The sequence below is a fragment of the Herpailurus yagouaroundi genome, unplaced genomic scaffold (genome assembly GCF_014898765.1).
Source record: "Herpailurus yagouaroundi ecotype Mexico unplaced genomic scaffold, PumYag 140, whole genome shotgun sequence".
Lineage (NCBI taxonomy): Eukaryota > Metazoa > Chordata > Mammalia > Carnivora > Felidae > Herpailurus > Herpailurus yagouaroundi.
The window spans coordinates 17767266-17780084 of record NW_024412395.1 but is presented as its reverse complement, the minus strand read 5'-3'; the positions used below and the strand labels follow the sequence as shown (position 1 = coordinate 17780084).

General features: G+C 47.3%; 1 protein-coding gene across 4 annotated transcripts in view; it reads right to left on the bottom strand.

The window, feature by feature from the left end:
* MGAT5 (alpha-1,6-mannosylglycoprotein 6-beta-N-acetylglucosaminyltransferase) overlaps nt 1-12819 on the bottom strand; it is a 338680-nt gene that overhangs the window by 325235 nt on the left and 626 nt on the right. For 2 of the 4 annotated variants that reach the window (XM_040474901.1, XM_040474903.1), the window contains exon 1: nt 12656-12801. The exons of 1 other annotated variant lie outside the window; for it this stretch is intronic. The gene's annotated coding sequence lies outside the window, so the exon portion shown is untranslated. Of the gene's footprint in view, nt 1-12655; nt 12802-12819 lie in introns of those variants that run through there. One more of the 4 variants, XM_040474904.1, reaches the window with a different exon arrangement.

The window sequence follows — 12819 nt, the reverse complement described above, 5'->3', positions numbered from 1 at the left end:
TCTGGCCACTTCTGGGTGATGTCAAGCTGGGCCACTGAAGAGATACTGCCCAGGAAACTGGAATTTGTGTTACAAGGGAATGATTAGTCTTGCTGGGTGGCTTCCCCTGTAGCTAATGAATGCTATTACCAAGAGTCCTGTCCTTGGGACAAAAACAAAACAAAACAAAACAAAAAAACACAAGGCAGGGGGAGAATTAAGATGGACTGTGGCCTCCTGCTCCTGGAGCCCTAATGTGAATTCTCCACTTTTATTGAAGCAAGCTCCATCAGGTTTCTGTTGCCAGAAAGGTCTTACTAGTAACAACTGTCCAACCACCCACCTGAACTAAGGGAGGCAGCTAGGATCAAAAATACTCAGGAGAGGGGCGCCTGGGTGGCTCAGTCTGTTAAGCATCTGACTTCGGCTCAGGACGTGATCTCAAGGTTTGTGAGTGTGAGCCCCGTGTCCAGCTCTGTGCTGACAGCTTGGAGCCTGGAGCCTGGAGCCGGCTTTGGATTCTGTGTCTCCTGTGCTCTCCCATGTGTTCTGTCTCTTCCAAACATAAATATTAAAAATTAAAAAAAAAATTCTCAGGAGAATCTATTCTAATGTCAAAGAAGCTACCTCATTTGGGGGACATTTCTCAGATTTTACGTAAACTCTCCATGCTATAGTTGAAGCTCATTTGTTTTGATTTCTTTTTTACTGCCAATAAATAAGTGAGCCAGTGACCGACCATTCTTCACCTGGCATTTCAGATTCTAGAAAGATATATCCAGATCATTCTGAAACCCTTCCTGCCTCAGCTCCTTCTCATCAATCACGTTAGCTCTACAACATAAATAACACTTTTGTCCTTCCTTGACAGAGTTGGAAAATTTAAGTGTGAGAAAAATTTGGCCTTTAAGGGCCCAATGGGGGGGTCTGAATGAAAAAACACTTTTTTCCCCAAAGTGTTTCCAACCCCAAAAGTCCATGATTTAATGTGTTTAAATTGTATTATGCTCAGGAATAATAGCACCCTAATTCAGAAATGTGGCAATAAGGACCAGTTGCCAGAAAGGTGTGGTGAAAGAGGCCAGGATCACTGTTTCTCTACCTCTTCCACTAATGGACTCCATTATATTACAAAAAAAAGCACTGCTGCAATCTAATGAATAAATAACTAGCACTTGAATGGAATTTGTGTCCATTTTAATTCCAGCTAGTTTCCACAAGAAAGCCTCATTTACATTTGAAAAGGGGGTAGGGGGTGGATAATATTTCTTAAAATGAAACATTTTATTTATTTATTTATTTATTTAAAATTTCTAATGTTTATTTATTTTTGAGAGAGAGAGAGGGAGAGAGAGAGAGAGAGAGAGAGAGAGAGAGAGAGAGAGCTCGAGCAGGGGAGGGGAGAGAGAGAGGGGGAAACAGCATCCGAAGCAGGCTCCGGGCTCTGAGCCATCAGCACAGAGCTCGACGCGGGGCTTGAACTCACAGAGCGCGAGATCATGACCCAAGCAGAAGTCAAACGCGTTCAACCGACTGAGCCACCCAGGCGCCCCATAAATGAAACATTTTAGAAATGGTTAAAAAGTTTCCTATATAACCCAGTCGGGTATAATGTTAAATCACAAAAACTTAATTGTTGAATCTAAGTTAATAGAAAACAAAGTCTGAGTATGACCCAGGAAAAGAAGTAGTTTTCACATGTGCCAGATTTGTTTAGTGTAACCTGCAGAAGAGTATCAGGAGAGCTAAAGGTCACCTGAACAGTGTCTTCTAAATGGAGGTTTGCAACTAACTGATGGGTTATGAAATCAATTCAGTGCAAGGGTCAGAAAACATTTTCTTCAAGAGCCAGGTAGTAAATACTTTAGGCTGTGCAGGCCAGATGATCTCTGTCACAATTACTCAACTCTGCCATTGGAGCTTGAAAGCAGCAACAAAAAATACATGAACAAATAGGAGTAGCTGTGTTCTAATAAAACTTTATTTACAAAATAAGCAGCAGGCCATAGTGCTGTCTCCTGACCAGAACTTTTTAAGTGAATGGAATGGAATGGAATGGAATGGAATGGAATGGAATGGATCTTTTTTAAGTTTATTTATTTATTTTGAGAGAGAGAGAGACAGACAGTGCAGGAGGGGCAGAGAATGAAGGAGAGAGAGAGAATCCCAAGCAGTCTCTGTGCTGTCAGTTCACAGCCTGATAACAGGACTCAAACCCACAAACTGTGATATCATAATCTAAGCCAAAATCAAGACACCAGGCCCCCCTGGAATAGAAAACATCTGAGGACATCAGTGGCAGGGGAGTAGCTACTGTTTTTTGAAACTCTTTCTACTGTTATATACATGTATATGTGAGTTAAGAGTTAATATGTGTTTATTACTGTAGGTTGGGGTCAAACCCACTGTACTAGAAATAACAAATACTTTGAAGAGGAAAAGCAAGTCTGCTTTGGACTTAAACTGATAAGAATTTAAAGGACATTCAGGTGAGGAAAGAAAGAAAGAAAGAAAGAAAGAAAGAAAGAAAGAAAGAAAGAAAGAAAGAAAGAAAGAAAGAAGGAAGGAAGGAAGGAAGGAAGGAAGGAAGGAAAGGAAGGAAGGAAGGAAGGAAGGAAGGGAAAGAAAGAAAAAGAAAAGAAAAAAGAAAAGAAAAAAAGAAAAAGGGTAGATACAATGGGCAAGTTCTCCAGCCTAAACTATAACCTTAAAAGAATATTTTAAAATGTATTAAATGTGTTACAAGAATATTAATTAGGGGTGCCTGGGTGGCTCAGTCGGTTAAGCTTCACACTTCAGCTCAGGTCATGATCTCGCAGTCCGTGAGTTCAAGCCTCACATCGGGCTCTTGGGCCGGGCAGCTCAAATCCTGGAACCTGCTTCAAATTCTGTGTCTCCCTCTTTCTCTGCCCCTCCCCCCCAAATAAACATTAAAAAATAAAAATATTAATTAGTTATGAGTAGTCCAAAATGATATTCAAACAGACATTAAAAATACTTCTTATGCTATTCAAACATCTGAGATGAGGGGTGTATCAGTTAGCAGTTGCTGTGTAACAAAGCTCCCTAGAACTCAGTGGCTTGAAACAACAATCATCGAATATTTCTACAGCTCTACAGGTCAGCTGAATGGTTCTGGTGATCTAGGACAGATTCACCTGACCTTGCCAAAGCATGTTCAGGAGACTCTAAGCACCCAACAGTTCAGCTGGAGGCTGGCTGGTCTAGGATGGCCTCTGCTGACACAGTTTGGCTCATCCTGTGTGTCTCTCAGAACTCTCCATTAGGCTAGCCTAGGCATGTTTGCCAGGTGGTGGCAGGGATCTAAGAGAGCAAGTCCAGCTGTGTAAAAGGCAATCAGAAACATGCAGGCTCTTTTAAACTCTGTTCAAAGGATATTTGCTAACATCCCACTAGCCAAAGCATCACATGGCCAATCCCTGTGGTGGGGGAGGGAAGAAAAGGGGACTATAGAGTTATAAGGCAAAAAGTGTAGAGACAGGGAGGCCATTAACTGGGGCCATCAGTGCAATTAATCTACCACAGGCAATATTTATTGTCTGTTATCATGTTGGCAGAAGCAGAGAAATTTGACATTATTTTACATTTCCCTTACCATTTCTCATTTTGTTTTTCCATTATCACTTCTGAGGCAGAAAGACAGAGTGAAAAGAACACAGACTTCACAATCAATGAGATCCACTTTTGCATTCTGGCTTCATGACCCTGGGCAAGTTTCCTTAGTACCTCAGTTTCCTCACAGAAGTAGGACTGGTGATAATTACACAAGGCTGGACACATAAATGTGCATAGCTCAATGTCCAACCAAAGCAGGACTCAAATCCTAAATACAGTGTTTTGCAAATAGCTGACTTTTTTCTTTTTTTTTTAATTTTTTTTTTCAACGTTTATTTATTTTTGGGACAGAGAGAGACAGAGCATGAACAGGGGAGGGGCAGAGAGAGAGGGAGACACAGAATCGGAAACAAGCTCCAGGCTCCGAGCCATCAGCCCAGAGCCCAACAACTCGGGGCTCGAACTCCCGGACCACGAGATCGTGACCTGGCTGAAGTCGGACACTCAACCGACTGCGCCACCCAGGCGCCCCAGCTAATAGCTGACTTTAATATATTCAAAAAGATGAGGGGAACTTGCCTAAATTTCCTATGACAGTAAAGTTCCTCAACAGAAAGAAGGAGATCTACATAAACAGTAAAACAAACAAACAAACAAACAAAAAACAATTCTTTACAAAGAGTTTAGAGCACTGTGGGAGGCAGAAAAACCGCCCCAGAGATGTTCACATCCTAATCCCTGGAACCTGTGAACACACTACTTTACAGGACACACAGGATTACCTTAAGGACCTTGAGATGAGATTATCCTGGATTATCCGGGAGGGCCCAATCTAATCACATAGATCCTTAATATCAGAGAACCTTTCCCAGCTATCATCAGAGAGCCAGGTTGATGGCAGAGGAACAAGGACTCAGCTCAGCATCACTGGTTCTGACCGCGGAGGAAGGGGGCACAAGCCTACAAATGTGGGTGGCCTCTAGAAGCTGAAAGAGGCAAGGAAGTGGATTCTTCCCTAGACTTTCTAGGAGAAGTGGACACTTGGTCTTAGCCGAAGGGGCCTGTGTTGTCTCTCTGACCTACTGAAATATAAAACAATAAATTTGTGTGGCTTTAAGCCACTAAATTTGTGGTTATATATAGAAAGATTGCATAATCTTATAATCTTCATACTAAAGGCTGACGATGAGGAAACAGAAAAGTCTCTCTCAAAGTCACTGGAGTGGGAGGAAGAAACCGGAACTCGGAGAACACTAACCAGGCACGGCATCAAAAATGGAAAGCTGTATCTGATTCTGTTTTAGGGGCAATTAGAGAAAAGGCACTATGATAGAATAAGCAACTCATTATCATGGAAAACACTTTACTGCAGTCTATAGGAGAGTGTAATAAAATCATTAGCCATACAATCTCCAAAGACATCCTAGCTACATCTGATAAGCCTGTGCTAGGAGAACAACAGTATTAACAAAATCCTTCCACACCAACTTTCTGGAGACTTCTTTTAACTGAGGGCTACTCCAGATCTGCAGCTCCAATCTGACCACTCCTACTTCTTGTTGTAGATAACAGAACAATGAGGCAAAGAGTGCTAACAGCGTAGACATGAATACACACACAGTTTCACACAGTAGTACCAGTTTGTTGGGTTTCATGAGCCCAAGAATTGTGCTCTCACGATGGAGAAAATGTCCACAAGAAGTCCTCTGATTGATTTAAACAACAGAACTGTAAACAAGCACAACCAAAGAGGCCCTCAAAACTAGGAAAACACCTAGAATATTAAAGACAGATTAAGGAAAGAAGGGTTTGATAAGCATGCTGAGCCCAGCCAAGAAGGCATACTAGAAGAATCCCACGTATGTAGGAGAAGCTAAGAGATGCCTCGTATGACACATGAAGAACCAGAATCACAGAACGTTGAACTGACCTGCATGGAGACAGCCGGCTAACTGCAGACAGGCCCGCCTGTCACGGTAGAAGTTTACCCAGGATGCCAGGATGCCCAGCTGATTATGTGAGCGGCCAGGCGCACAGGCCTTGTGGGAGGGTGCCTTCTAGAGCTCTGTACTCCTTTCTGAGAAGTCCTTGGGGCTAGATGCATTGTTTTTTTTTAGCCAACCTAGGAAACAACTTTCCCTTTCTGAAGCTTATTGGACCTCAGAAAAGCAAATAAGAAACAAAAAAGGAATGGTGAAACTATAGAAGAAAAATGGTAACATTCACCTAAGAGAATTACATCTGTATGTCCTAAATGATGGCTAGTGAAAGATCACCCACATAATGTCCCCTTGGGAGGCCCTTCCCCTCCAAATCCCCACTTAGTTCTGCCTCTAACCCCAGTGGCTCTGAAAAATTACAGGAGAGGGGGTGAGAGAAATCGCACAGAAATAGGAAAGAAATATCAAGAAATGCACCAAAGGAACACAGAAAGATCCTACTTAGCATGAGGCAGAGGTGGAGCTCTCCTAAAAAAACATGCATAAGAGAAAGAGTCGGTCATGTAGAAAACTCACTGGCAGGCGCACTAGTAAATTAAAAAAATCGGAAGTGAAAATAACAGATGGTTAAAAAAAAAAAAAGGACCTACAAGGAGATTGATATCAAACTTCCTGTTCTTTTAATGTAGTTGTTTGGTGGGGAAGCTGTAATGAACGTATGTACACAGAATTTGGCCCAGCTTGCGGCAGGGTAAATCCTTAGCCTCGTTCCCCAGGGCACTGTGCCACATAACCACAGAACTCCGCGAGCCTGGTCATCTTCTGCTCTTTGAATCTCAAGTTCCCAAAGGAAAAAACAGCTTCACTAGGGAAAACAGGTTATTTCTAGGCGGAGTAGTAAGGACCAAGGCTTTTTATTTCTAAATATACAAAAATAAACATCCCAGAAGAATAGTGATAATAGAGGGTTGGTTCCTCTTAGGTAAGCATTTCAACTGTCTACTACAGGGAGTCTACCAGCAAAAGCAAAAACAACTTGAGTTTTCCTCAATCTTTTTTTATTCAGTAAGGGAATTTTCTTTCTTCATGCCACACCTCCTTTGCCATATGTATGGGATTATACAACGTTAGGACTGAACAGAACTTTGGAGCTCATTCAATCCCCTCTTACTTTTCCACAGAAGAACTGAGGCCCAAAGTGGTCACAAGGGCTGACTTAATGTGTTCTTCATTTGCATACTGCCTCCTAACTGAACTTAACTCTTCTGTGTGGCCCTGACCAGGCCTAGACTTCAAACTCCTTGAGCACCTAGGGACTACTTATTAATCGGAAACACTCAGAATCTGGAACAGGCAGGAGCCCCGGGATGCCCAATGCAATGCTAGTCATATGCAAGGAATAAAATGAAAGGAAATGGTGCTTGCTGTTGTGTCCAACTGGAAGATTCCACCAAGTATGGTAATTCCAGTGGTCAGAGGAATATTCTTCAGGGCCTCAGCAATCCTTCCAGGAATCCACAGACACTGTGGGATTGTCCTCATGGGCCCTTTATTAGAAGCCCTGAGGCCTCTGCCAGGTCACCCCTTGCCTACCCCATGCTCCTATAGAATGGAAATCAATGCTGAGTGGGGCCAGAAGCCCTGAGACACACATAGACAGAGAGAAACAAACAGACAGACAGACAGACAGACAGACACACACACACACACACACACACACACACACAGAAAAGGAGAGAGAGAGAATTTAAGAGTGAAATGTAAAATCGATTCCAGACTGTAATCTTAAAATGTCAAACTTAACATTCAGAAGGGAACACCTCACTTAAAGGTATAATATAAGTTGCTCAGATTCTCCCACATGGGGATGGTAAAAAGATGTGGACATACCACCGCTCCCCACCAGATTCCAAGGTGAAGTCGGATGTGTGCCTACACAGGGTTCTAGGAGTGGGAGAGACAGATGTCAAATGACAAACTATCACATTTGCTTCCTGAATCATTTCTGAAGACAAAGCAGGTACACATCTGTTATCAGTTGTTATCAATTGCTCCTATAGACCAAGGGTCAGAAGTGAAACCCAGCTTTGTCACTACTGCCCACTGGCTGATAAGCCCTTCTCCCTCTGCACCTCTATGCCCTCAGCTAGAAAGAGAAGGAATCAGGAGGGATCTCCCTGAGCTGCTTTTCAACCCCTGAGTGTCTAAGCTTCCTCTTGGCTTTGGTTGGAAAGTAAGGGCTGGATGGAACAGGGTGAGCTTGCTAGCCTTAACTAAGCATAGTGCAGCTAATATGGACTCCGGACCTAGACCACCTGGGTTCGAATCCTGGCCCAGCCACTTGCCAGCTGTACGTGACCTGGGCCAGGTTTCACGACCTTGCAAAGGTCTCAGTCTCCCAATATATAAAATGGGAATAACAATAGTATCCACCTTACTGTCGTAGCAAAGAGTAAAGGAAATACAAAAGAAACATTTGCAACCATGTCAATTACAGAAGGTAATTTTTTTCATCCCATCTCTATTTTCTTGCTCACCTCTTCTTGACACTTCTCCACTAAGACACATAATATCTGTGATGATCACCAACTCAACACACTTCCATGGGTGGACTGAGACATGAAAGACTATTATACTTCCAAAACTATTATAGTGGAAGACTGTTCTGTGTAGGATACTTATGAAAAGCATCTCACCAGCATGACAGGACTTAGAAGCCGTCTGTGCTCAGAACTACAACACTAAGGACTGCAGCTTAGACAGGAGTGGGTGGGTGGCACACGTTCCCTCCAGGGCCAGCCACAAAAATCACAGAGGGATGCAAAAGTGACGCTGTTATTCTATTCTAGGGGTAAAAAGTGAATCAAATGCAAACACCAGTATTTAACTCCTGCAAGTAATAAAGTACTTAGATACACCTCACTCCTAAATTCATGCCATAGCCAACAGGGTTGAGAAATACTCCTTAGCCATCATATATAACCTCCCCAGCTGGGGCCAAGGTCCAGCAGGCCTTAACACAAGCATCGCAGGGTGGGGGCGGTTTACAGGGAAAACCCCACCAAACCCAGTCATGAAAGCTGATCCCCATGGCCTGTCCAGATTTTTCAGACCTGACAAACGGCCCCAACAGAAAGGCTCCTGTTCTCTTTGCAGAAAGTTATGTGTTCAGACAAGACAGCTCCGGGATTTTGAAGAAATAAAGTGATTCTTCCAACCCCTCTCCTGCACACATACAGCTTTCCAGATGCGACAAAGTCAGGGAAACATGAATTTAAGCAATGAAAGAATAAATAACACAGCCCAAGTGGGCAAACACAGCTCAAGTCCCCATGCTTCCAGCCAACAGAGAACATGGTTAAAAGCACTAAGGCTCCTGGGACCCAACTTGGCGACCTTCCAAGAGCTATTAGTTTGCATTAACACACTGAAAGAGAAGGTCAGATAAATTAAAAGTGAGAAGGTAATTTTGAAGAAGGACGTCTTTATACTCAGCACCGGCACAGGGCATGGCTCATGGCAGCTGCCATATAAACACTCAATGAACACACCTGCAGCTGGCAGAGGTCACGCCATGCTCAGACTTTTGATGTTGACACAAGATGCAAGATACCACAGAGACAAGATTTAGATTAGAAACTCTAAGGGGCACCGGGGGGCTCAGTCAGTTAAGTGTCCGACTTTGGCTCAGGTCATGATCTCACGGCTCGTGAGTTCAAGCCCCATGTTGGGCTCTGTGCTGACTATTCAGAGCCTGGAGTCTGCTTTGGATTCTGTGTCTCCCTCTCTCTCTGCCCTACCCCCACTAGTTCTCTCCCTCTCTCTCTTTCTCTCTCAAAAAAAAAAAAAAGCATTTAAAAAAATCTTTAAAGAAAGAAACTTTAACAAGGGTCGGGAGATCTTTACTCAATTTCAAACAAATTAGAAAGTACAATTATCTTCTGGTTATTAGGAGTGACTCTGTACTTCAAAGCACTTGAGAACTTTCAAGGCAGCCTAGTAAAACTTGCATTGACAAGTACCAGATTTATTTGTGACCCAAACCTCTCAACTCTCACCCACAATGGCATCCTCCCCCAATATAAAATTATTCCCTTTATTTTTTAAAAAGTACCTGGATTCTGGAACACATACATCTTCCTTCAGCCAAAACTATCAATTAACTGATCACCTGACACAAGGACCCTTTCTCAAACTTTGACACTCATCACAATAAACCCTCTGAGACAAAGCTCCTGGCAGTATATGCTTTCCTGATATTTACTACAATAATATCAACAAAGAAAGCCACCCCCCCCACCACCCCTCCTTTCTGGGCCCAGAAGGCCGAAAGACACAAGGAGGACGGAATAAAATGAGTACCCACTACTTTTTACATCTCTTGGCAAGGAGCAGGGCAACTACCCACCTGGATGATCACAAGTGTGAGAGAGGACATGAACCTCCCAACCCAAGTCTTATGATGACCGCTCTATGCAGTTTTCTGGACATCTCTGCTGCACATACCGGTCACTGTCTGTCCCCTGCCAAAATCAACCTGAGGGTAACTCTGCAATGACTTAGATCCCAAGCCACATGGAGCATTTGGAAAGGTGGTGTTAAGTGAGGGACATCTACAATGGACCCTGAGGAGCCACACTTCTAAGGGAGGAACCAAAGGCCTCCCCTTGGGCTAGAATCACAGGGGGACTAGCATTTCAATGCTTTTGGAGGCCAGCTGGGCAGAAGGCTGGCTTAGTTATTTTTAAACTGAGAAACTGAATGGGAAGGGAGAAAATTTGAATTCCTGTGCTCTCCTGAAATGAGGTCCCTTCCAGCTCCAAGATGCTACTGAAGAACATTGCATAGGCACATACTTCTTTATGAGAATGTACACATACATACATACGTGTGAGTGTATATGTCTGCTCTATTCACACATGGAACACAAAGTGCTTGAAATGTACACTGCTGGGATCACAAAGCCCGTGGGCTGCTTTGCAGCACGTCTGGAGCACCCAGATGCCACTGACAGATATGGGCAGAGTCTGAGCCCCCAGTCTCCCGCCATCACAGTCCACCTTAACACCAGCCGGCAACTGCTCCTGTAGGTGCAAACCCCCAAAGCCCCAACCCAAGCCTGCAGACTCCTTTCTCCTAGTGATTCTGGTCACAAGTGTCCCAAACCCAGGCAAGCTGGAACAAAGGTGGAGACCAAAGGAAAAGCCAGCACCCAGCTCTGCCAGAGTGTGGGTGTCAGGCAGAGGCACTCGCTTCTCCTCTTTTCGCAGCACCTAGAAGGGGCAGAAGGGTCACCCTCTTCACCCTCCTCTATCATGGCCTTTTTCAGAACCTCTCCACTTCACTCCGACTACACTGAGTTGGTAACTGGAGAAAACTAAAAAGGCCTCTAGAAAATGGAGCGTCACTCTAATCCTGACAAAGTTAAGGTTGCTTACCTCAGCCCTGAACAAGAACAAGAACAAGAATTTGTAGGAAAGCAGGAAGTGGGGGTGGTGGTGAAAACTCATTTATTAAGTCAGATCTGTGATGGGCTTGCCCATCGCGAAAAACTGTTTTTGATTTCTTGAATCAAAACAAGGCAGGTCTGATCCTGCATCAAGGATCAGGATAAGGGTGATGCAGTAGCTAACATGGTGGTGGGTGGGGAGGGGGTGCTCGAGGAGTAAAACCCAGCCAAGTTGCTCAGGTCCTGATAATGAACACAGGCAGGGGCACCAGCCCCCCACTTGCCTCTCTTTACAATGAGATCCTGCCGCTCATGCTCGATTCTGAACTGTGTTTCCAGGTGCACCGGGCCATCCCACCGAGCCCGGTACAAACCTTAGCCTTCCCCTCCCCAACTTCACAGCTCCATAAATGCCCAACCTTCCCTAAACGGGCGGCCACAGCCAGGTGCAAACAAACTGTGCCCTCCCCTGCTCCGGGCTTGGCAGTCAGAACCAGGAGCACCGGGCTCTAGACCCCGACCCCGGCATCTGAGAACCTCAAGCATCGCCTGGTTCCCTCAGAGCACCCCGCTGGCGCTCGCAACGCGGCTGGACAATGCAAGCGCCACCTCTTCCCTCTTGCGCGCGGTAGCTACGAAACCACGGCTTTGTGTGTGACAGCAAGTGTGTGCGCGAACGTCCCCGGCTCACACACCCCCTTCCACCCAGTCTGCTCCCTGCGCGAGGTCCGCGCGCTCAGCGAGTGCATAGAGAGCGGGTCCGACCGCACCGCCAGGCCTCTGGCCTCCCAGCCTCGGACCTGGCCTCGAGAGAGAGGGATGACATCCACACCCCCGTTCCCAGCCGCGGGGGCGGTCGGCGCGAGTAGCGTCGGGAGCTGAGCAAAGGCTAGGCAGGGGCCAGGGGCACCAAAGGGCTACAGGCGGGCGCCGCGCCCCCCACCCACGCGCTCCGTCTCCCCCAACTTAGCTCGCAGCCGACCCGGAGGGGGCCGGGGCGGCTCGCGACTCGGCAGGAAGTTCCCAGGGCCGCACTGAGCATGCTCTCGGGGAGTGTGTGCGCGGGTGTGGGCTCTGCGCTCCCCGCAGCCTCTTCGGCCAGGCAGCCTGGCGGAGCGCGCGGGTGGGATCGCGGGGCCGGCGGCCGGCCCTAGGGGTGGGGGTTTCCTCGGGCTTCCTTGGTCCCCCAGCCCGGAGGAGCTCCGGCCGCCGCATCCCTTCTCTTCTGGGCCTGGGGCCAACCTCCCTTCTTCCTCTCCCCTGGCCGGTGGCGGAGCCCGCCCTGTGCGCCCGGGTCCCGGGGACCCCAGCTCGGCCCACACCCGCAGCGCGACCCCACCAGCCTCCTCCGAGGTCCGAGCGCCCATCTGCCATCCCCGGCAGCTCGCCTCCGGTCCGCGCCACCAAAGCCTCCTCTGGTCAGTCCTTTTCCCAAAGGGCCCTGGGGGGCCTCCTGTCTCCCCTGGGGAGGGCTGCCCCGGGCAGGTGGGCGCCTCAAGGCGCGTCCCCCGCTGCACTCCCGGGTCCCGCAGAGCGGCTGCAGCCAGGGCACCCACGCAGGAGGCGGGCGGAAGCCCCTGGCCGCGCCGCCCTCGGTGCAGGCTCTCGCCGCCCGCGCTCAGCTCCCCGCGCCCTCCGTGGTCCCCTCTGCGTGCATCTCTCCGCGGGGATGGCAAGCCCGACGCGATCTCCCCGACCCAGTAGCTCTCACCTCCTTGTTGAGCAGCAGCAGTAGCAGCAGGGAGCTCCCGCCAGCCGCGGTCCCCGCGGGGCCCACGACACGGCGGGGCACGGGGTCGCGGCGCCCCGAGCCTGCGGCGCGGCTACCTGGGTTGGATCGCGCCCGGGGCCGCCGCGGCTGCCGCCGGAGCCGCA